This window comes from Neolamprologus multifasciatus, chromosome 6 (genome assembly GCF_963576455.1).
Source record: "Neolamprologus multifasciatus chromosome 6, fNeoMul1.2, whole genome shotgun sequence".
NCBI classification, from domain to species: domain Eukaryota; kingdom Metazoa; phylum Chordata; class Actinopteri; order Cichliformes; family Cichlidae; genus Neolamprologus; species Neolamprologus multifasciatus.
Genome location: NC_140444.1, coordinates 3,449,418 through 3,474,733, shown reverse-complemented (window position 1 = coordinate 3,474,733; position 25,316 = coordinate 3,449,418). Strand labels below are relative to the sequence as shown.

General features: G+C 41.3%; 1 protein-coding gene and 1 long non-coding RNA gene across 5 annotated transcripts in view; one reads left to right on the top strand and one right to left on the bottom strand.

Annotated features, from left to right (window-relative positions):
* The window catches only part of kcnq5b (potassium voltage-gated channel, KQT-like subfamily, member 5b), a 165,554-nt gene that overhangs the window by 5,167 nt on the left and 135,071 nt on the right, over positions 1–25,316 (top strand). The window lies entirely within an intron of this gene.
* On the bottom strand, positions 5,870–9,523 carry LOC146516160 (uncharacterized). Its single transcript, XR_014874443.1, has 2 exons — positions 9,154–9,523; positions 5,870–8,933 (listed from the first exon to the last, which is right to left on the bottom strand). It is a non-coding gene; the product is annotated as an uncharacterized LOC146516160 (long non-coding RNA).

Sequence of the window (25,316 nt, the reverse complement as noted above, 5' to 3'; positions counted from 1 at the left end):
AGCCATCCAGCTTTACGCTGACCTCCCATATTCCCCTTTATTGGAGCCATAGCTTAGACGTACACCAGTCGACATGCTTTAGTTTGCTGTTTTTGTTAAAAGCTTGCTAATTTACATATTTTATGAAAGTGAGTTAGTCACACACACCCACAGGGATCTTCAGACTCCTCACATCGGCGCTCTAGAACATTAGGAACGCATGGTCGGGTGGCCTGGAAGTTACTGAATGCTTTTCTTTCATTCCTGCGGCAGCGAGCTTGAACTGGAGATGTGGGAGGAGGAGGAGTGAACTCTCACTCGGCCCTTTGCTGTCTCCTGTACTGTGATGAATGGAGCTGTGATGGTTAGTGGCCTTGAAGTTATACTGGTCTGCTGATAGGACGGTTGTTGGAGCCGAGTGTGTCACCGTCACAGTTGTTATCTTTAAAATAAGATGACATCCATGTCCATCTGATGTCAGAGCTAACTGTGGTTCACCATTAAAAGCACTGCAAGCGTATTAATCAATCTTTCTTTAAATCAGAGCTCAGTAATCGGAGCACTCGCTGGCTGGTGTGTAGGGCAGAGTTGGCTCAATGGACGAGAAAACCTGAAATGAACTGAAATTGAAAGAAGCAGCAAGGTGATATTTTGCTTTGGGGTCCATTTCACATTCTCATAATCCAATTATTTGGTGAAACCGGTGGTTTAAATGTGTTTTAGTAACCCAATAAGTAGCTAATTTGCAAAGAAAAGCCTTGCATGTTGGGCACCCTCAGAAGAAGGTGGTTTAAATGCAGGTTTTGCACACGGTGTACCCGATACACAAATGGTAGCACCGTGGGTTAGCTTGGTAATATTGTAAGAGTTTGATAATAAGGAGGTGATTTCTATCATGTAAGCAACAACCAGGTAATGGTCATAAGTATTATCTGAGTATTGTGTACTTGGGGGCTGAAAAGCCTAACAGTTGGAAAACATGTAACGTGCCCTTTTCTGCTCATTTACCCCCATAGTTCTTCTTCAACTCTGCTAGAATAGATTTGCATGGTTCACATTTCAAAATCCTCACCTGCCTTAAAGTGGGCCTTGCTGCTGCCTTTAGTTCATCCCCTTCCAGATCCCTCAGGTCATCTGTATCCGGTCTTTTATCAGTTCCCAGAGTCGGAACCAGACACGGAGAAGCTGCATTCAGCTTTTATGCTCCTTATATCTGGAACAAACGCCCAGAAAGCCTCAGATCAGCTGAAACACTCAGTTTATTTAAATCCAGGTTGAAGACTCACTTATTCTCAGCTGTATTTAAATAAAGCACCAAATCCGCACTTAAGCTTAAATTTCAAAACTTACATTTTTAACGACTGATTTTATCTACTGTTCTGATTTTATCTGTTTTGATTTTATAGACTGTTTTGTTTGTTTGCTTGTTTTAATCAATTTTAAATCATGCTTTTTATTTGTTTTTGTTTCTAATATCTCTGTAAAGCACTTTGAATCACCTTGTTGTTGAATTGTGCTATACAAATAAACTTGCCTTGCCCTGTCTGAACTAAACCATTTAAGCTCCTCCCCTTTGCAAGGGTCCGTTTTAGCAGACATTCATCTGATTGGCTGCCGTTCATACACAAGAGATTAGAATGAAAGGTGGGTGTGGCTTCTGTGCTCACATGCTTGCCATGATCATTAAGGGATATCCCCTCTCTCTGACGTCAGAGTCAAGAATAGGAACAAAACTGTCAATGTACAATGTTAGGAATGAAAATCCCAGGATGCTGTTAATAATGTGAAAACAATGAGGTACTATAGATAATTGTATTATAGGTTAGTGATAGACTAACATCATCAGAAACATGAAATAAAGTGATAACATAATCTAATCTTGGAATAAGTTCCAAGTATCATCCATTCATGGTTATTCTGAAATATAACCACGGCTGAAAAATTCTATCTGTTTCTATTAAAATTCAGATTAAACCAAACGTTTGTGTGGAAACCCTTCGGAGGGTTTCTGCGAACTAATCACCAGACATGTAGACATGTTCACATGATACTCGACACCAGAATGGTCCCTGAGGCAAGCAGCAAATTTGCATAATCTCAGTTAAGAACAGGGTGTTTTTCCCGCCTGCTGTGCTGCTTTGTGATGTGAAATAAAAAGAACCAAGGCAGACGTATATATTGTTAAACTCCAGTACGAGCTTATTTTTAACAGTGTCTGGTTTTTAATTTTCTTATGCAAGAAGCATAATTATTGTAATCATGAATGAAAGGCTCTCGGTAAGAAGGACTCGGTGCAGTTCGAAGGGTCATGTGATATCTGAAAATGAAAAACTTTTTATTGTTAAAAACGTTATGTAACATTATGGAGGACTTTAAGGACATTATCTTGTCTGCTGCTTCGCTAAATATTTTTGTAGCTTTGCATTGCTGACATCACAGCTGAGATGTGCTTGCTCTGCACGAACCACCTGCAAAACACTCCTATAGCTTTTATCACTGGGGAGCAGGAGAGCTATGATCACGGAGGTTGGCAGAATGCTGCGATGAAGCTGAATTTATGTTGTGTTACAGAGTAAAAACAAACACAAAAAGATTATAGATAATGTCTGTTTTTAAAGGTTCTCTGTGAGACTCTAATTTGGACATGTGCTTCAGTAATAGACTGTATGTAAAAGATGGACCCTACTGCATTTTGAAGCCTTGTTGGAAAGTTTTTGTAGCCAGAGGGGTCGTATTTGGATGTGACAGTGATGTGCTATGTAGCCAGCTAACTCTGGAAAGTCTTATTGAAACCGGCAAAAACTGTAACTGTAAGAGTGAAACACACAGAGTCAGATACTTGCTAATTAGTGTAACTACTTAATTAGTTGGTGTAACTAAGTAACACCCATTTTCTTGACAGTTAACCCTCTGTACAACATAATGGCTTCAGATGGGTTCTACTATTGGCTGTGTTAAACAAACATAAAAAAAACAAACATTTCTATACACTTGATATTTTAAAGTATTCTATTAATATCAACACTTCAGGAAGTTTCAGTTAAATATTTTTGCAATATCTTACATTTTTACTCCTGAGTCACCTCAACGCTCTGGCCGTTCGTCTGTAGTAAGTCTAGGATGTCAGTCTGTTTACCTCAGCTGTCGAAATGTCGGGTGTGAGGCGATCGTGGCTCAAGAGTTGGGAGTTCGCCTTGTAATCGGAAGGTTGCCGGTTCGATCCCCGGCTCGGTCAGTCTCGGTCGTTGTGTCCTTGGGAGAGACACTTCACCTACCGCCTACTGGTGTTGGCTGATGGCGCGATATGGCAGCCTCGCTTCTGTCAGTCTGCCCCAGGGCAGCTGTGGCTACAACTGTAGCTGCCTCCACCAGTGTGTGAATGGGTGGATGTGTAAAGTGCTTTGGGGTCCTTAGGGACTAGTAAAAGACAGTTTGCTGTCTTTTGACATTTGCTATACAAATACAGTTTACCATATCCATTTACCATATCTGTGCGTATTTACTCTGGAGGGTGTAAAACTAGTGAAAGGAGTCTGATACGAGTCAATAATTCAGCGAAGCACATCGGGCATTCAGGCCTAATATTAGCTGGCATAGCGTTAGCTAGCATAGCGTTAGCTGGCATAGCGTTAGCTCGCGACTAGCTGTTGTTGTTGCTATAGCCAGCTTGTCTTGAGCTGTACTCGGATAGGACGGCTGCATGTTGTAATTTTAGAGCCTGGACTTGATTTCAGGAGATGAGGCTTCAGGTGAGGAGGAAGAGCTCTGCGTTTGTCTCCTCACCTCTCACTCACTCTTCCTGTTGCCTGCTAATAGTCTCCTAATAGGAAGCATGCATGTCTGATTGTTGCATCAGACATACTCGCTCCCTCTCTCTTCACATTATAATAGGAAACACCTTGAGATGACTGTTGTGAATTTTTGCTATTTGAATAAATTTTAATAGTTAATTTGAGCATTTACAGTTCTGACTCTCACTGGTCTTCACTGTTTTAGCATCTGTTCTGTTTGTTTCGTTAGCATCACATTTTTGCAAAAACACTATGAAGTTTAGGTCAAAGTTCTCATCTCAAAAATGGCTCCCTTATGTCGCAGGTATAGTTCGTTAGTTTGTGTTCGTTAGCATCACTTCCTTATTACCAACTGATTAAAATCAAAAGGGGGCGGACTACAATAACACTGTAAGCGATGGAGAGAAGAAACTGCTCCTGACTGTCATGAGCTCTGATCCATTCAGCCAAATAAGCTAATTCTGCACAGTTTAAATAGGGTATTGCTATAGCTTTAAATGATGGCTGTAATCCATATGTAAACCATTTCATGCCCAGATTTTCATACAAAATATGTACTGAATAGATGGGTTTGAGTCTTTTTTAAAGGCTTATGTAAGCAGAGCGTGCCTTTAGAGAGCCTCGTATTCACGATTGGTTTCACATAACACATTGTTTCGGTGTAAAAATAGATTCTCTTTATTTTATTTCTGAACTCTGCAGAACATCCTCTTTTAAACATCATCGTTTTTATTGACTGCATCTTAGTTAAATTGAGCTGGTTTGTGTCTGGACAGCAACGTGGTTGATACCACCATAGCCGAGCTTTGCTGTTACTGTTTAGATAACTCAAAAAGTTCTGTTTCATCATCCACCGCTTTCAGGAGCCAGTAAAAAAACTCTTTTTGCTCTTTTCCTTATCAGCTTCGTCTGAACCGACACAACAGGAACAGGTCAGTAGAGTAAACGTGCTCATGAGCACGCTCGCGCAGCAGTCAGTTTTCCTCTGACAACACATCCTCATTGGTTTGATGCTTCAACGCTGTCCCACTCTGTAACACACATCCCCCCATCAAGCTCAGCTTCGTCACGTATTCTAGAATGAAATTGTTAGATAAACTTAACGAGTCAATATTTTAAATTGCTGTGTGATTGGACTTTTTGTGGAAGTTGCTAAAAATATGTAAAATTAGGTTGCATTGTAGGTGATTATTATAACTGTAAGATGAACATTATATAGCTATTACAGCTAATCTTTTTATGATAGCTTATAACTATTGCTATTATAAAATCACAGTGTATCTTTTTTCGCTAACTTTCTTCCTTTTAAATGGGATTTTCCTTCCCACCGTCACCAGGTACTCGCTTATAAGGTGTTGTTTAATCCTTGCAGTTTCCTCTTTTTTATTGTCTTTACCTTACAAATAAAAAGTGCCTTGAAGCAACTTTTGATTGTGAACCCTTCTAGTTGGTTAAATTGGTTAATTAACTTTATTATGTTAGTTACAATAGGTTGATAAAAATATGACAAATGGTTAAACTGTTTGCAAGCAGTGCAAAGCAGCTAAATGTGATGGTTAAATAAAAATGAATGACATCACTGTTTAATAGAGTAGCAGGTAGAACTAGAAAAATTTGCATTTCCTGAGAAAATGCTGTGTGGATGCCTTAACGCTGCAGTTGCCTGCTGAAAAAAGCTGAAAAAGTTGCAAAAAGTTGTAAGGCATTGAAGAAACTGAAAATTCTGCTGAAAACAGGTGAAGAAACAGAATTTTTTTGCTGAAAAGTGGTGAAAAGCAAAAAATTCTACTGAAAGGGTTAAAGACGGAGAAATTTTTGCTGAAAAGTGGTGAAATGAAATGTTGCCATGAGCAGGATTCGAACCTGGCCCTTCTGGTCTCAAGAATAGGTGGAGAGACTGACAATTGTGCTGAAATGAGCAGAAGCTGCTGAGAATTGTGCCGATAAGAGGTGAAAAGGCTGAAAACTTTGCAGAAAAGAGATGAATGAGCAGAATTTCTGATCAAAAGAGTTTTTTTTTCTGAAAACAGCTGAGATTTGTGCTGAAAAGAGGTAAAAATTCTGAAAATTCTCAGTTTTTTCTGAAAACAGCAGAAAAAGCTGAAATTTGTGTTGAAAAGAGTTAAATAAGTTGAATTGGTAACTGAAAGAAATGTTGCCATAAGCAGGATTTGAACCCGGGCCTCCCAGTCTGAGAACGGCTGCTCATCTCACTGAGCTAAAACACAGCTCAACCGGGCAAGGAAAACTAGTGACCCCACTGATAATGTGGCAGAAATGGGCAAAAAATATTGCATAAAAAATTCCATATCTCAAAAAGTATACAAGTTATGAGCACCAAAAGTCATAGCAATAATTAGCAGAAAGAGCAGAATTTTTCAAAGTTTGAACGGTGCAAATAGCATGAAAACTGAGGGAGTAGTTAAGCGGCAAAAAACGTACGGAAGCAACCAGAATAATAAAGAATAAAGAGAAACAGGAACTCAATGAATGACTGACATGCAGATCTGGATCATAGTAGTCCAGATCTGGTATAAAACGAGTTTAAACGAGTACAGTGGAGCATCGGAGGCATGGATGATGAAGCTGACTGTGGAGGTGCATTAGATGAAAAGGTTGGGAACCACAGCTGGATGTCTGCTGGATCCATTTTTGCCACAGCTGCAGCACTGAGCCCGCCTTTGTGCTGTACTGAGCCGGTCGCGGGGCCTCGCCGGCCCTCTCTCCTGCTCGTGCACACGCGTACACAGTGCCGCCATTCATCTCACCTCTGCATTAACGAGCTCTTATCCTTCCAAGTATGTTCAGCGGCAGGAAAACGCGCAGGGGAAATGGCGTTTCTCCGCCTCAGGTTTCTGAGCTGGCACGTCGAACAGCCGGGGTGCACAGAGTGGCGATATGAACTCGCTGCTCTCACTTGTTAAATATCTATCAGTCGGTTTATTGTTAGAAATACTTGGATTTATAGACCGCAGTAAAGGATGCTGGCTCATCCTGAAAGCTGTGTTTGATAAGCTTAGGTTATTGGGCCTGTGAAGCCAACAGACAATAAAATGTTTAGTAGACATCTAAATGACTAATCAGAGGCTGCTCCAAATCCCACTGCTGTTGTGTATTATGTTTTGAGTTGTCATTTATTACCCACCCTTTTAAATTCTCACTTAGAAATATCTCTGCTCCCTCTAAGCCTCCTTTTTGTTATCATTTCGAGAGGTTTGCACTCTGCTGGGTTTGTTATGCATTTGCTTAACCTTCACAGCATATTGGGGTATTTTGCACACTTTAAGGCAATCTGTCACCTTTTCAGTAACTCAATGGAAAGAAACTTCCAGCATAAAGCGCTAGTAAGCACAGCTGACCTGTATGTGAAGAGGAGGGGGCCGGCATGATCTGTGCGGTGACAAACCAGAGGTGTGATTCTTTACTCAGGTGGTGGCTGCCTCACTCTGACACTGTGAAAGTGAGAAGCAGACGCCGTGTCAACAAGGTTTATGATGTGAATTTATCTTCAGATGCTTTGACGAGAAGGAGGCGGGTTCATGAGTGGAACGGCGGCTAAACAGTGTCTGTGATGGTTTGTTTGACGCAGTAGCTTTTGCATGATGTTTCATCTAAACGTGTGCGACATCAAGGCTGTTTCTCGAGCACCGTTTGATACGGATCAACCACAGCCCAACCTGCACATCTTTGAGCTGGTTCGTGTTTGTCAGTCGTCATAAATATTTTGTTTCACTTTTAAAAAGGGCCCCTGATTACTTTAAAAGGAAGACGCAGTGACTATTTACTAGGGGTGCAACGATACTCGTATCGATATTGAACCGTTCGATACAGTGCTTTCGGTTCGGTACGCATATGTATCGAACGATACAAAATTTTTAATTTATTTTATCAACTTTCCTTCTGACGGTGCTGTCTGTGTTGAGCGCTCAGTGGATCTGCACTCGACAGTGCAGCCTAGGCGGAGTAGTCGAACGCAGATTCACTGAGCGCAGGGCAAGCTAGCGAGACAGAAGCTAAACTCGTTGCAACATGGCAAATTGAACCTCCCCCACCCTCATTCAGATCTGGTGTTTGGAACTATTTTGGTTTTCATGTGACGTATGACCCTGAAGGTAAGCGCGTCATGGACTAAAGTAAAACAGTATGTCGGATGTGCCACGCTATGCTCAATTACATTGGTGGGAACTAGTGCGTTAGCGCAGTTAGCTCGTTAACGTGTTGGCCGTCCAGCCCCACGCACGGGGCAATCCGCGGTAGCTCGTTAACAGAGATTTGCCGTGTTGTGGCGTTAACGTCATTTCAACGAGATTAACGCTGACAGCACTAGTGGGAACACAACGAATATGACTGCACATTTACTCCGACATCATCCTCGTGCAAAGACAAGTGGAAGCAGACAAAAACAACAAGCACGCATGCTACAAACTTTACCCGAGTCATTTAGACAGCCGTTAGCACATGATTCTCCTTATGGGGACCTGATATGTTTAATATGCTGCTGAGAATATAGCCCAGAAGAAGCGTATAGTAGAGCTTTTATTTTGGAAAGAGACATTTCTCTGTAATAAACTCTCTTTTCCAAAGATGAGTGATTTCTTAATCAGATAGATTTATTTTTTATTACTTTGTTGTTTCAGCAACATTAAATTTAAAACCTGTAGTTTTGAGTTAAAATATATATTTATAATTTTAATAAATGACAAATTAAAAAGGCATGAACATTTTTTTTGTATCGAAAAAATATCGAACCGTGACACCAAAGTATCGAACTGAACTGTGAATTTTGTGTATCGTTGCACCCCTACTATTTACAGCACGGCATATAAAGTAATCTACACCTCCTGTGTTCATGCTGTCGAAGAAACTGATTGAAGACTCCAACAGTGTGTCAGATGTGATTTTTAAACTTATATTTCCGATGAATAAAGAGCTCTGAGGCCAGGAATAGATTAGTTGGCCACAAGATTAAAACCACCTGTCTAATAACACGTAGGTTGCCTTTATACAGGCAGAATAGGTCCAAGCAGTAGGTGACAAGTCCTCATCAGTGGAATACAGTCTGTAGCTGCCCACTTGGAATTACCACTCGTGACGCAGAGAGCTTCGACTGATGCAACTTTATTCTCTCCTCTTTAAACCACCGACAATATGGCACCGTGAAAACTATAAAGATGTACAAACAAATACCATTAAACATTCAAGTAGAAAGTGCAGAAATGTTCACATTTTACTATAGAAAATTATTTTGATTAACTCAAATAGTGACATTGACATAAATCAATAGTTTTTAAACTATTTATGTTACAGCATTTAATAAAATGAATTAACGACAACCTTTCTGTCTCTTAAATACATAAACAATCATTTGCATCAATAAACCAACCTCTTTCTGCTTCCAAGGGTGCTAATCATGCTGAACCAGCTAGCCAACCTCCACCATGCACATCTCTTAGCCAGTCTTTCCACACCACAAACAAATGACATGCATATACAATAAAAAACGAATTCAACCACATTGAGTAAACTTTCAAAGTTATAGCATGTGACAGATAAATAAAATACATAGTTTGCACGAGTATTTTCAAAAAATAAACGTTTTTACTCACTCTGAAGCAACGTGTTTGTGTCGTTTCGCTGAGAACAGAACAGGAAGTCTGACACAATAAAAGAGGAAGTGCTAAGGTACTCTTCAAAATAAAAGCGCAAAGTAAAGTGGCTTTGCCGGCATTTACACAGTCATACTGGATTGTATTGATTGTATTGATGGTTTAAATATTAAGAATAATTCTTTGCGAGTTGCCGCTATGTAACATTCACGAGGTTTAGTTTCTTTGCGTTAACCGGTGAAACTTTGATCAAATTGTGTTTGAATTTGAGAAGCATGTTGGGATCTTTTTTTTGTCTTGAGCTGTTCCCAAACATTTTTGCCACAGTGGCGTGGTGTCTTATCCTCAGAAGACAAAATGCGCACGTTTTTCAGGGCGTGCTGTTGCTGTAGGTGCTTGTCATTGGTCTATAACAGTGCAAAAGATGATTGTATGTGTCAAAGTAACACCACACGAGTGCCAGAACCTGAGCTTTTCATCCAAACGTTGGATCATAATGAGATGATTAATTGCTTTGCTTTTTCTCGGAAAGCCGCTCCTCCTCGCTGTGACATATTCACTGTTTTATTTTCCTAGATAATGGATTAGCAGTAGTTTTTAACTTTTAGGGTGTACGCTTATTTCTTCAACTGTAGAGTTTTCTTATGAAGGCTAAACAGAATTGTTGCATTATATATATATGTTGTAATTTCCTACTCTCATGTCCTCTCAGTCCTCATAAAGAGCTTGATTTTGAGTCTGACAGAACTTTATTATTCTCCGTTATTAATGACGTTGTATTGTATTGTTCTAATCTATATAAAGAAGTCCTCTCAATAGTTTCGTTTTTTTCACCCAGTTGTAGGGCTGCTCAATTAATCGAATTTTAATCACGATTACGATCTGGGCTTTCAACGATCATTAAAAATGACTGAGCCGATTATTAGCCCCTCCCTCGTGCTTTACTCTCGCGCTGCCCCGTGTGGCAAATCGAGCGCACCTCTCTGCATTTCGAACACGTGTCACAACAATTAAGAGCAGCGGTCCCCAACCTTGTTTGCGCCACGGACCGGTTTATGCCCGACAATATTTTCATGGACCGGCCTTTAAGGTGTCGCGGATAAATACAACAAAATAAAACTAGTACCGGTACCGAAAAAAATAAATTTTTTTAATAACACACGTGAAAAGACCCAGGAAAACCGAGTAAACGATAACAAAATAACGCTGAAAACCGATAAAAACCCTGAAAACGATACATTTCACACCTGAGCCTCAACTCTCGCGGCCCGGTACCAAACGACTCACGGACCGGTACCGGTCCGAGGCCCGGGGGTTGGGGACCGCTGATTAAGAGGACCCGAGGGAAGCTCGGAAAGCTAAGCAGAAATTATTTAGAGAGGAGAGTGACTGCTGTTGGTTGAAAAGAGGTAAAAAAAACTTCAGTGGTGTGGAAACATTATGGGTTCACGAGTCAGACGTGGATCAAGTAGACACAGTGTGTAAACTTTGCTACAGTGTCGTAGCTGCACCACAGAGCAACACTGCAAAGTTCACTAAACATAGATGTTTACATTTTTCATTTATGTTTTATATTGCAAACATTTGCACTGTTATCAGTATTTGCACTATTTTATATTATTTTTTAAAGTCATTATTCAATTTATTGTTATTGTTAAATAAATATGGTCAAATAATCGAGATCTCAATTTCAGTGAAAATAATCGTGATTATCATTTTTGCCATAATCGAGCAGCCCTACCCAGTTGTATCATAAATGTACTTTAGTATTTTTGCATTATGTCTTAGTTGGAAATCCTGGTATCGTGTTCTTGCTGCTGCAACACAAAATCCTCCAGCCTGCCGATGCTGACTTTTTCACCATTTAAAACTGGATTCACTTTGTGTAGATGGACAAACGACATGAAACATTAGATATCATGACTGTTTCATGAGCTGCCCTCAGACTGTGTTCTTGTATAGTACCTATGTATATGTAAATCACTGTGCCTGTTTGATGCCAATCACAGGATGGTCGCGGCTGATGGAAATTGCCTGCTGCAGGTTTCGTGTTTCTAACCTCAGTTTACTCAGAGGGAGTTCCCCTCTCTCTATTGTCGGGGGCTGCCTTTCTAAACACAAAGACAGGCCTTGTCACGGGACACGCCTGCACACATGCGTTGTGGGTATTGTACCTTGGTGAAGAGAAACATCATTTAGGTAAACGGCACCTGTTTGCTTCCTTTGAACGCCGCCTCGCTCCAACGCCTCCCAGAGCCTACGGTCGAGATGTCGGGAGTTTTATTCCGGTGACATCTTGAAAGTCTCGTAAATCAAACAACTAGTAGACACCATTACCTCTCGCCTCTCTGACAAATGTTAGATTCAACTTTCACGTTTGACAGAAACCCCAGCCCACTGCCGCGAAGTGAGCCTGCCATCGTGGGTGAGGGGGTTTTCCACCTGATTGCCCCTTGTGTCTCACCCCCTGATAAGGTGTTTTTGTGGTTGTTTGTCCCAACCAGTCATTTCACAGGTTCCAATCTGTGTGAATGAGTCACTTTTAGTGTAGAGAAGCTCTTTTTTTTCATACAGCTCTCTGTGTTAGCTCCCCTTTCCCTCATACCCTTCTTACTGCATTACTTCCAGTGTTTTCCAGCTGTTTCCTCCCGCTCTTATGTGACCTCACCCCCATTGTCAGCGTGACAATGGGAGGGACGTCAAACTTCACTCTCTTCCAAGAAGAACTCGCAGTTCTATCAGAATGACTGGTGAGTGGGGTACCAGCGCTGGATAGACATCACTTCAGTCTTCATCTGTGTCCCCTGACAGTGCTGTTTGTTTGCCTTTCTGTCATCAGAGCTTTTGTTGGCCCGTGAGAGACTGGTCTTTAACACAAACAAAGAGAGGAGCGAGTAGCATGATCTTTTATGGCCCCGCCCTCCCTTTTAGCCTATTTTTATTGCAGTTTTAGTCCTCCCTGATCTCTAACTGTTAATCAGAAATGTGCTGGCAGATGCTTGCCTGGAGGGGTACGGAGGTGGCACGCCAGTTGACTAATTTCTGTGTGTAGCAGTTCATCTGATGTGGAGTGCGACACGAGCGGACTCGGGCCTAATAACTGGGTTTATCTGCTGACAGCCGACGTGCTTCAGAATAGGCCTCGTACGAAACGCACGCGCAGACGCGCGTCCGGCCTCCTAATATGTTTTTAGATAATCAAAAACACCAGCCAGCTGTCAAAGTGTCAGAGAAATCCCAGAGTGAAAGGGGCAATTTTGGGCACTTATGTGTTGCCATAGAAACCGATGCTGCCTTCTTGAGCTTGTTCAAGAGTGATTTTATAAAGAGATGGATGAAAGATGAAAGGATGTGCTGGGCGGGTTCCAACGGGCGAAAACAAAGAGCAAATGTTCTTACCTGTGTTCGTACGATGGCTGTGGCGGCCCACGCTGCACCGCCGTCGCCCACTGTGTTGTATTGAGTCGTGTATCAGCTGGTTTTAGTGTTTGTTATGTACCTGTAGGAACCTTTAACACAGCCAATTCTCTAGCCGGCGCTAGATATTTGAATTCGTCAGCTGTTCTGGCCACTGCTACAGTTGTGCTGATGGAGGATGGCCTCAGGTATCGGTGCTGGTCAGAGGGATCAAGGTGACCACGATGCATTGAATCAATAAGAGAACGTGTTGGCAGACCTGCAGACAATGCAACCAAAACAAAGGGGGGGGGGGGGGGGGGGGGGGAGTAAAAAGATCCAGGCACGTATTATGAGTGAATTCTGTTTTTTAGCTCTTCAGCTTATACGATAAACTCATGGTCACCAGGCTAAATCATTCATCGCTGTACGTGAACGAGGCTCTCCCGCTGGTGTGATTCTGCATTCGTTCTCTTCATGCTGGAAGTAGGAAATAAGCTCCCTGACGTGTGTACCATAAGCATATCTTTGGCTGTATCCCAATTCAGGGTCTGCAGCCTTAAAGGCCGCATTTTAAGGCCGATTACGTCACAGCGACGTGACGAAGGCTGTCCCAATTCGAAGGCTGCTCGAAATGCGGCCCTCAAATGCGTCCTTCATTTCCCTGAATTTTAAGGACGTGGCGGTGTAGACTTCGTGGCCCAACATATCCCAGAATGCATAGCGCGCCGGTGGGTGTGGATAATTTTGCCGAAAAAAAAAAAAACGGGGGATGAGGGGCGCCCGAAGAGTAAACTTTAAGTACTGAATATTATGTCACTTATTTATGTGCAAATGTTTAATAACGAAGAACATTAAAACATTCCTGTTGGCCACATGTCGGTAAAGTCATGTGACATTAGTGACGTTTGTACTAACTTGGTTTTAAAGCCTTTACTTTAAAATATACGCCGTTCAATAGCTGAGCTTAATCTTACAGAGAATGATCAAAGCTCATGTAGAAACAAACAAACAAATGAACAAAAGATTTTCTCCTTCATTTCTGTCAAACAAAGCTGTATGAAACGTTTCCAGCTGTTAGTATCATGGTTGCTAGGCAACCTGGGCAGCGCAACGGAGGCAAGACCGTCCCATTTCACAAGCCTCGCACTTCCGGCCTTAGCGGTCTTTAAGTACGCGGCCCTTGAGGATCGTTGAGGCTGCGTACTTTAAGGCTGCAGACCCTGACTTGGGACACAGCCTGTGTGTTTGGCTGCACAGTATGCATTATAGGGGCACAAGTGCACTTCCCTCTGTCCCACGTCCTGGTATCTGTCATGAGTTTAGTTTTTCCTTTGTTGTTATTCTAGCTTTTGTTCCTTTGTTTCCTTTTGTCTTTATTTTTGTCTTTCATTTACTTCCTGTTTTATTTTGAAGGCTTCTTTTTCTTCTTCTTCATGACTTGCTGTGTTTTTACTTCCTGACTTGAGTTTCTTTGTTCAGAGTTCATCTAACCTTCCTCCCGGCTTCTCTCTTTCCCGATGAGTTTCTGTGTGGTTCGCCTGAGGCGCACGGACACTGTAATTTCAGCAGTTTTATCAGTTAACTGCAGTCTTAACTGTGTATCAGGCAAAGGTTACACACAGGTTAGGCGTCAAGTATGATGCATGTAGTCTGCACGTTTTTCCTGTGCCTGCACAACGGTGATACCTGCTGAATCATGGCCTAAGACTGATGACATGTCCTTCTTAGCTTAGTTGTGATAACAGCTGTGTGTGATGCATATCAAAGATGTCAGCTTCCACATCTCATCCCGCCCTGTGCTGGTATCTCATTGCTGTTTGTTGGTTTGTAGACAGGTCAGTGCAGCAGAGATGGATGGATTTATGGATTTCAGCTGCCCGCGTTCTCACTTAAAATAAAGAGCAGAATTTGAATCCTGGAAGTGGCCTTTTCACATTTTTATATCTTAATTTGCAAAAGATAAAAGTCACTTTATTATATTAGAGACTGCACAACTTTAACTGATGTTGCTGCAAATGTCAAAAAAGGCCCACAGACTGATCTGCCCTAGGAAAGACGCGTGGTTAAATATAGCACCCGAGTTCGAGTGACGTAGGTGGCTTCAACAGTCAAACCAGGGTGAGCGTAGAAGCTGAAGATTGGTCCCAGTGGGTGAATGGCAGCACGTCAGCGTGGCCCGCCCCCGGCTCTGTGCTTGGCACGAACCTGGTAGTGCTGCATGTGGGTAACAGGCCAGAGACCTTCCTGTCTTACCCAGAGGGTCAACACTGCAGCTGGGTAGCAAGTCTGTGCCTCATTTGCTCCCTGCATCACCACAGAGTGTAAAGGGAAGAGGTCAAAGAGAAGCAGAGAAATAACAACAGAGGGAAAAGACTGTGTGGTGGTGATTTCATTACTTCCCACTGCTGTAATTCTTCTACAAGAATCGTTTGTGTTGCACAAAAAGTGAAATGTGCTCCAGATTGAAACTTTCCTCGATTGCATGACAACAAAATGACCTGTTTGTGTGTGTTCATGCTTCCCTTTCCGTTCATTTTTTTGTGCAATGCACCAGATTTCCTCATCTTATCTATTCTTACACAAAAAATCCTGCACCAAAGATCTTAAAGATTAGTTATTACTAGTTAAAAATCTTAAACTTAAAGTGTAGTTTTAGAAAGCATGAATAAATCATTCTCTAGTGTTTAAGTGCTGCAGCTTTTATCCTCAAGTGTATGAAAGCATTTACAGCTGCACACTTGAGAAATTGAAAAAACTTTAACAGAGTTTAGTTTGTACAGCATTAACAGTTAAAACTCCATTATTACAAAATAAATATGTGTAAAAGTTTGGGGTTGGACTATAATATATCATGCACTAGTACCAAATGTGAGTATTTTTCATTAAACATGCATGAACAGGATCTCCTGCCTGTTTTACTGGATTTGACTAATAAATAACAACACTACAACAAAGGTATTTTTCCCCTCCTCAGATATCGGGATTGCATATGTTAGATAAGTCTATTGAATATCATTGCATTGTGTTTAGGGCTGCCACGATTAGTCGACTAGTCACGATTACGTCGACTATTAAAATTGTCGACGACGGATTTAATAGTCGACGCTTCGTTTGAAGCTTTGTAAGATCACAAAAGACGCAGGAATAAGTAGTAGGATTTAAGAGTGTAATAACGGACTGAAACAGAAGATGGCAGCACTGCACGTACAAGGATGCCAGCTGCCGTTAAACCCCGAAGAAGAAGAAGCTGTGTCCCAGAATTCATAGCGCAGCCCAGCTCAGTTTCCAACAATGGCGGCAGCTAGTTAGTTTTAATATTACTCTTATTATTCTTTCTGGGTCACAAAATAAACGTTTAACATATTTTCGGGCAAGAATGTAGCTGTGTAAACCTCAAATATCTGCTCAGTTTATCAAGACACCACATATTTTCAAAAGCGCTCCGACGTTTTCGGAGACATCTGTTAGCCACTAGCTCGTTAGCTAGCCGGGGGCTAGGCTAACTCCTGGTAAATCGTTTTCAAACCCACCGCCGTCTTTCGCTACTCAGGTTAAACATGATATATAAGTCACTTAGATAACTTAAAAATGTTATTGTTTGGCTTTTTTCAGTATTTTATTTGTTCCTGAGTAAATCGGTTTGGCTGAGATTAAAGTTATAGTTTTTACACAGCTGAATAAACGTCAAGCAGACAGCTGATTATCAGAAGTGTGAGATGCTCGAGAATTTACTCTGGTGTCCTGTTATATTTTAGATAGCAAGGAGTTTATTAAACTTCACCGAAACAATCTGCAAATTTCATTAAAATTTAATAAACTATCATCTTGTCTTTATTTTTAGTTAGCACATACCTTAAACACTTAAAGCTGTAAGCTAATGATAGTTATATAAGAGCAGATGCTGCTGGTGCAATAAGCTGTATGTTGTACTTCCAATGGATGATGATCTGATTAGTCGACTAATCGCAAAAATAATCGGTGACTAGTCGACTATCAAAATAATTGTTTGTGGCAGCCCTAATTGTGTTGTATCCTAAAGTGTTTAAAAATGAAGAAAAACACTTCTGACTCAAATAATGGAGGCAGGTGACCATCAGAGTGATGTTGCGATGACTTTTTTTTTTACATACAGTCTGTGGCTCTGATCACTTTTGTTATACAGTTTATCGGAAGTTTGTCATTTTCTTTTAAATACAATCTTCTTCCGTTTATCCTTCCAAGTCACAAGTTTCAGACGTTTTTTTCAACATATTTTCTGGTCAACCTCAATTTTTCTCATCATTAAGCCCCTCCCACAAAGACTTTTTAAACCAATGAGAGCGCCCGAACTTATCTGTGGCTCACAAGCCCACACAGCCACGGCCTGTCCGATGTCATCTTCTGTTTGTCCTCACGAAAGCAGACAGAGTCAGCCAGGTTAGAGCGCTGAGGTTAAAGTGCTGAGGTATGAATGAGAGCCGGGGTGGTTTTAACCATTACATTGCTCCGTTAGCACTTTCTTGGAGCTGATTGTCAGAACGCATTAGTGATGAGTTTGCTGCAGAGGTCACCTCAGGGGAAGTCCTCTGTCATGTAGATAGAGCACAGTGCGAGTGTTAGATGGGGGTTGGGGGCTAAAAGAGGAAGCGATTGCATACATGCCTCTGACATAAAAAAAAGTCTTCTTCATCTAATCCCTCTTTTTCTTCCTCAAGGCTTCTGGTGTTGTGCGTCTGTGCCGAGTGTTACATCAGCTCCTACAGCTGCAGCAAACCAGGCCTTCATAATGCAACTGCATGTACAGTATATTTAAAATGCATTGTGCTTTCATCACAATGAGGAACAAACAAAGAGCTCCAACGCGGCCCTAATTGCAGGTGAATTAGGAAAAAGCAAAATGACTTATAATGTCAGAGAAAAGATGGCACTCGAATAATTACGCCTATTATTCCAAACTCTGGCGAACTGCGGCGCCAAAAAGGCAACGCTGATGAAGTGGAACAATGACTGACACGAACGTGATGCTTTTAAAAGGAAAAAGGAGCAAATCCGCCCACAATATGCAGCAGTCGCATAAATACTCGGGAGAGGCAGTGAACTCCAATTCAATGCACAAACATGCAAACATGTTTTATTAGCTGTAAACTCAGCGATAACAATATATATTGCGATAAAATACACAAATGCTCGTGTCGACAGAGACGTTTCTAGGAAATTTTATAAGAATTGGCATTTTATGGGTTCAAAAAGGCAGAAAGCATCCTCAAAGCTCAAGAGACGGGCACATCCGGAAAACATGAAGCTTCATTCATTCATTGGGATTCAAGGTTTTCAGCCTGTTATATTTTTTCATTTACTGGGGGGCGGGGCTTGCTCTGTTTGCCATATATTGACAGTGACACTTTAAATTCAAACACAGTCAAATGGTACTAAACGGCTTCTCGCCTGAGAAGCATTTCTTTGTGTTTAGCTTCCCAGAGTAGGTGCAGAAATGTGTGATTACTGTATGTCAGTGAGGCATTCATTCACTCATCCGTTCATTCAAAGTACAACGAAATGACCTTGATGGTGCTACAATGAAAGGAGGGTAAAAAAAGAGAAGCAGATCAGTCGCTGTCAGAGGTGAAAAAAATCACTAATGGTACAGATAATAGATTCGATAATTTTCATACATCACACAAAATAGTTACTGCGTAAAATGATCGTGTTTACATCGTTTAAACTGAATCTAAACTCCCACTGATGCAGTTTCTTGAAACAGGAAAACTGCAGCAAACCTTTAAGAAAAACTCTTCCTGTGTGAAATATTAATAACCTCAGATTGTTGTGTCGACGCTAGGGCTGCCACAAACGATTATTTTGATAGTCGACTAGTCACTGATTATTTTTGCGATTAGTCGACTAATCAGATCATCATCCATTGGACATAAAACGTACAGCTTATTGCACCAGCAGCATCTGCTCTTATATAACTACCATTAGCTTACAGCTTTAAGTGTTTAAGGTATGTGCTAACAAAAAATAAAGACAAGATGATAGTTTATTAAATTTTAATGACATTTGCAGATTGTTTCGATGGAGTTTAATCTGCTTGACGTTTATTCAGCTGTGTAAAAACTATAACTTTAATCTCAGCCAAACCGATTTACTCAGGAACAAATAAAATACTGAAAAAAGCCAAACAATAACAATTTTAAGTTATCTAAGTGACTTATATATGTTTAACCTGAGTAGCGAAAGATGGCGGTGGGTTTGAAAACGATTTGCCGGAGTCCGGTGTTCTCACGGCTCTAGTTAGCCTAGCCCCCGGCTAGCTATCGAGCTAGTGGCTAACAGACGTCTCCGAAAACGTCGGAGCGCTTTTGAAAATATGTGGTGTCTTGATAAACTGAGCAGATATTTGAGGTTTACACAGCTACATTCTTGCCTGAAAATATGTTAAACGTTTATTTTGTGACCCAGAAAGAATAATAAGAGTAATATTAAAACTAACTAGCTGCCGCCATTGTTAGCAACTGAGCTGGGCCGCGCTATAAATTCTGGGACACAGCTTCTTCTTCTTCGGGGTTTAACGGCAGCTGGCATCCTTGTACATGCAGTGCTGCCATCTTCTGTTTCAGTCCGTTATTACACTCTTAAATCCTACTACTTATTCCTGCGTCTTTTGTGATCTTACAAAGCTTCAAACGACGCGTCGACTATTAAATCAGTCGTCGACGATTTTAATAGTCGACGTAATCGTGACTAGTCGACTAATCGTGGCAGCCCTAGTCGACGCAGAGAAAAGCAGTTTGTGGTGTCGATTGGCCGACATGACTCTGGGATATGTTGTCGCTTGCTGCTTCGACGTGCTCTCGTTCTTCTTCTCTTCTTTTCTTTTATTCTGACGAGCTTGCGTCAATGGGATATTTTTTTGTATGAAACACAGAAACTCCTCCACATGAATGAACCGCTGCAGCTAACCCCCGCTGGCTGCTGCTTCATATTTATCGTGTGGACATTAGTGCCTTGGCGTCCGTCTTCTCATCCAGCTCTTGGCAGGAAGGAGAACAGTCATATTTCCCAAACTATTTTTTCACCTTTGCCCCGTAACTGAACCCCTTAAAATGCTTCTAATCATTTGCACATTTGTTATGCGCCTCGTGCACCACCAAGACAGATTTTTCCATGTTTATTGAGCCGCATGAGTAAAGTGATACTTGTTGTTGTTCTCACCTCTTCATCAAAGCTGAAGGTTGGCCTCTCTCTTAAACCGTGCCGTGTTTACTCTGGCCCGGTTCCTTCTCTCTTTATGAGCTCTGACAGAAGCTGTAGACAAGGAGATACGATCACATAGGTAGCTAAAACTGGACTGTGTGTGTGTGAGCTACTGGTAGGCCCACTTTGAGAGGCACGAAGGGAACGAGTGAGTGTGCGGCAGAGTCGGAGCAATGATAATCTCCCCGTGTGCGAGTGTGGTGACCAGCTGGTGTGTCATTTTCAATCAGGGTTTCACACAATAAGGGAGGATGAGGCCACACGGGTTCAAACTTTCCACGTGCTACGTAACGCTCTGAAAAGCAGGGTCAAATGGTTCCCGCATCAAATCAAGAATAAGGCCGGGCTAGCACGAGAAACCTCGTATCGAGCGCCTCGATCGCAACCAATCCCAGAGGGCAGCGTAAATGTCACTTACAATCCCAACACGAGTCTGTTAAACTGGCTCTGAGCTACCGCCGCTCGCTTTTGTTTGCCAAATCATGTCCGCCTGTCGCTCGACAGATCAGCTCCTAAGTGTTTGTCTTTACAAAATAAGCCGACCCCGCAGCGCGCCAGCTCATGGGGCTGTGGGGACAAGGTGGGAAGAGGGGGCTTCGGATTTGGGGAATCAAGCTGAGGAGGAACATACAACAGCTGCCTGCTGGAATAACTAGAGTGAGTGAAATGATGGCTCCACGTGGGTCATGTTACCAAGCCGGGCTTTTAATAGGACGACTTGACTGCAGAGAGAAAAGATTAGTACAGAGTACGGTCGTCTGATCACATATCATATATGAAAAGAGGTGTCGACAGAAGGCTGTATCATCTGCGCTTTATGCGTTGGAAGCTGCAAGGCTTGCACTGCAGTGTTCACCCCAAAGAGGTCTGAGAGATCACTGTGTATTCTTAGTCCATCCAAGTCCTCTGGGTTTCAGCTCCCTGTTGGAATCTCCATCAGCGATTAAGTCATGCTCCTGCCCTGCCACCGGAGCTCAGCTCTACATATGGCTACTGAGGTTTTTGGAAAAATATTTGTCAAAGTAATTTATGTTTTAGCCTGGCTGCGGTGGTGAGGATTGCGAAATAGAATTATTGCTCTTGGCAGTTTGCAGGGAGACGGAAAACCAAGCGTCGTTATTGGTTTTATAGGAGAATTAAATATATTTTAATGAGAGATTTTATTCATAACTTATATTTAGATCTAGTCCTCAAACTATGAGCTCTGCATATTTGAGCTCCCATGCGCTCTCGGTGGCTTTACTCGCTTTCTCTTTTGCGGGAAATTGAAATGAAAGACTCCGCCGTTTGTGCAACACTCGCGACTCTTAGCAGTTTCCTGTTTTGATTAAGGAGAAGTGTGCTCGGTCAACTGCTACAAAACCGCCTGGATGACAAAAGCTGAGCAAGGCGTTTCCTATAAACTTTAAAGGCTTGAAGTGCAGTTTTTGTCAAAGTGCTGAATGTTTACATCTTTAATGTGTGTTTGTCGTGGTGGTGATAAACTCACTTCTCCCTTTAGCTTCAGATGGAGTGAGTGTTTTCACAAAGCTGCAACTTTTGTTTCCACACAAACTTCTTTTTTTCTTCTTGTTTTCATTTAAATAGGACTTTTATTTAAACCATAGTTGCTACTTTTCACTAACACAACAGACACACTTTTATAATGTTTTTATTACATAATTTGCTACGGATGGGACCATCATTTCCAAAATATTCATAGCACCTTATTCAATAAGACCTGAAACTGATCAGACCTTTCACACACTTCTGTATAATCAGACCTGTTTTTGCAACACCAGCAGTCGCCCCCTGCTGGCCGTTAGAAAGAATCAGCTTCCCTTATCAGACCAGGACAGATTTGTTCTGAAAATCAATCAACACACAAATATGTGTTCTTGGCATATAATACAGGCACATTTGAATATTATTTTTGCAAACCAACTTTTTTGCACATATGCTCTTAAACCACACCCCAGTCTATAAGGTCAAAATAAGTTTTGGGCTCTTTGGATCAGAGAAGGCAAGGCAAGTTTATTTGTCTAGCACAATTCAACAAGAAGGTGATTCAAAGTGCTTTACAGAGACATTAAAAACAAAAACAATGATTTAAAATGGATTAAAACAAGCAAACTAACTAAGTCGATTCTCTGTCTCCATCATCAGGGACGTTGCTGTTTCTGACTCTGTTGTAAATCTCTCAAAAATAACTTGCATCACATCTGATGCAACAAAAGTGAAGCACGAAACGTTGCACTCACATTTGGTAATAGCACACCTTTAATATGGGCTGTGAGGGAGTTGAATCGTGTGTGTGTTCACACATGTGCCGGGCAGGAGGCGGGGCCTCGATTGCATCATACATTATCACCAATGCAAGATGGCAGCGCCCATTTCTGCCATATTTGAGCTCTGCTTTTTTTGACTTGTCATCCTCGGTTATATACAGTCTGAAGTTAAAGCCAACAGAGCGTGACTAAAAATATTCGTAGAGATGTCGTTGGTTAATAAAATCAAGGTTTAAAGTAAAGTCAAACTGCAGGTCGAGCCTTGAGTTCATTTAAGAGTTCATTCAACAGCCAGATTTAACACACTTTACCTTTAAACTTGCACTCTTGAATCTGTTACAGCCTCTCGTTGCTAAAAGCATCAGTCCTCCGTCATGCTGGAGGGCAGCAGGTGCCCACATGGAAAAAGAAAAAGCTCAGAGGCCTTTCTTAGAGCCAGAAATGTATTTATCCCCACATTTTTCTAGTATATTTAAACAGTGCAACACACATTTCAGTGTGCAATGTATATCTCAATAACATGCAGTATTTTCCCATACCACAGTCATTGACATGTAGTTTATTAACTTCTGTTCTATACTCGATAATTACTTGATAATGACATTTAGTTTGTTTCTCAGCTCTGTGCACTTTCTTTTATATTTCTATATATTTTTCTATTTATTTGACGCTGAAACAAAAGCTCTGCACAACAAATGGCAAATAAAAGATTTTATTTTTATCTTCAGCTTATAGACTCAGTGGAGTGTCTCCATGAATGCAAAAAAAACAAATGTGACAAATTAAAGGGTAATATGATTGCTTTGGTCATCCTGCCTGTGGGAATCAGCTCGTGTGTCTTTGTTGAGCCACAAAATAAGGTCAGCATGTCCTTTGTGTGACCTCGAGGACGGTGACAGGTTCGCTGTCACACGTGACGCATCGTAGTCTTTACTGAACCCAAAACATCGCGTCTTCACACGTCTATTCTGGTTGCAGGATGGCTGTTTGCCCTTTGAAAAACAACCATTGAGCCAAATGAAACCTTCGCACAGTGGAAAATAGGAAAAGTTCCCTCCCAGCTGGCATGAATTAAAATCCCACATTGTCCCAGTTCTTTCTCTTGAAACTCTTTTTTTTTTGTGTGTTGCTTGTGTTACTAATTGAATTGAATTTTTTCCCCTAGCCTTGTTTTGACGTGCGATTACAGAGAACTTCTTAAGATGTTTTGACCAGTTCTGTTCCTTTGTGACTGTGGCGAGCGTGTTTGCCAGAGTCTGGCTTAACTTGTTTTTATGCTTCTGTCCTGCAGAACATGCCATTCACAAAAATCTTCCAATCTTCTTACTGCAGCCAGTATCGTGTTCTGGTGAACACTGGTGTTGATGTTTTTCTGCTCACTGTATGTTTGTACGTTCGTTGCTAATAGGGCTGGGATTATCCGCAGTGTCTTTGTTTGCATACGCACATGGTAGTGACGCAGAATGAGAAGAGTGAAAGTGGATCGTTGAATGAAACGATGAACCAGAACTGGTTTGTAAAAATGCTGCAACTTCAGTGGTGGAACTGGTTTAGCTTTCGTCCGTCAGATACACAACAAAGCACTATTTTTGGTAGCGCATGCTAGCGGGCCGTTGTTGTTACCGTGTTGTTTGGAAAATACGGCACACTTAAAATCAATCCTTTGATTTTTCTGAAAGTCGACAGTGCCCCTTATAATCCCGTGTGCCTTATGTATGAACTCTGGTTGTGTTTACTGACCTCGAAACGATTTTATGTACACGGCGCTCGAAAATCTGTCAAATGTTTCAGTACGACTTTGCTAAGCTACGAAGCCGCACCGCTTGATGGATTGTCGGAGCATTACGGCTATCGTAGGCGGAGCCTCGCGGAGTGATACGTACTGTGCTTCAACATAATCTTACCGTATTGTGTGTGTATAACCTCTTTTTAAGTTTTGTGGATATTATACATGGTTATGCTGAGGATATGTCGGCCAATTTCCACTGGAAATGCCTTTTGGTTAAACTGTCAGCAAAGAATTTGAATTTGCACTGTTAAAGTTTATATAACTTTAATGCAGATAAAAAACAGCTGCTTGTTTAAGTGAAAATACATTGATTTTTTTTTTTTGCACTAATAAAGTTGTGGAGTTGTAAAGTATTTTGTCTGGTGTCAATTATATCGTTATCGCAAATTTTCAAATGTATATCGTGATAAATATTTTTGGTCATATCGCCCTCCTCTAGTTGCTAACATCTAATTTAGAGAAACATAATGGATTGAGGTCATAGGCTCCCAAGTCTCTGTCAATATCTACACAATACTGTAAGTGCAGCTGCTACCTGCTTAGCAGGATTTGATCAGTCGATCAACAGATTTCGTTAAAAGATTCAATTCAACCAGTTTTATTTATATAGCTCTAAATGTCTGTGAAGGTTCTCAGTCATCCAGGTCATCGTAGTCAAAGGAGCTTGTAAAGAAAAGCGTCTGGACTTCTTTAAGTTACTTGAAGACGTTTCACCTCTCATCCAAGAAGCTTCTTCAGTTCACTCTAAACCACAACAACAGTCGCCTCAATGTGCTTTATAGTGTAAAATAAAGGCCCTACAGTAATCCAGAGAAAATCCCGACACTCAAACAACCTCCTATGAACAAGCACCATGGCGACAGTGGGGAAAAAAACTCCTGTTTAGCTGGAAGAAACCTCCAGGAGAACCAGGCTCAGGGAGGGGCGGGGCCGGGCCATCTGCTGCGAGCCGTTGAGGTGAGAATATTAAAACCAATCAGAGTGATCAGTCATGAGTTGTCTAAATTTTTAAAAAGGAAGGAACTTGAGCGTTCTTCTAATAATTAACTAAAACCTTGAACTTTATGCTTTTTTTATAAGCTGGAATGCAAATTTAAAAGTAGTCATTATTTGACAGAAAATAAATTGGTAGCAGATTACACGATTCATTATTAGGCTAGACTAAACAGTCAGCCAGGCTTGGTTCAAAATGAAAACGTTAAACTGCATTATAATACACAACATGTCGCTAGACTAATTTAATGAATGT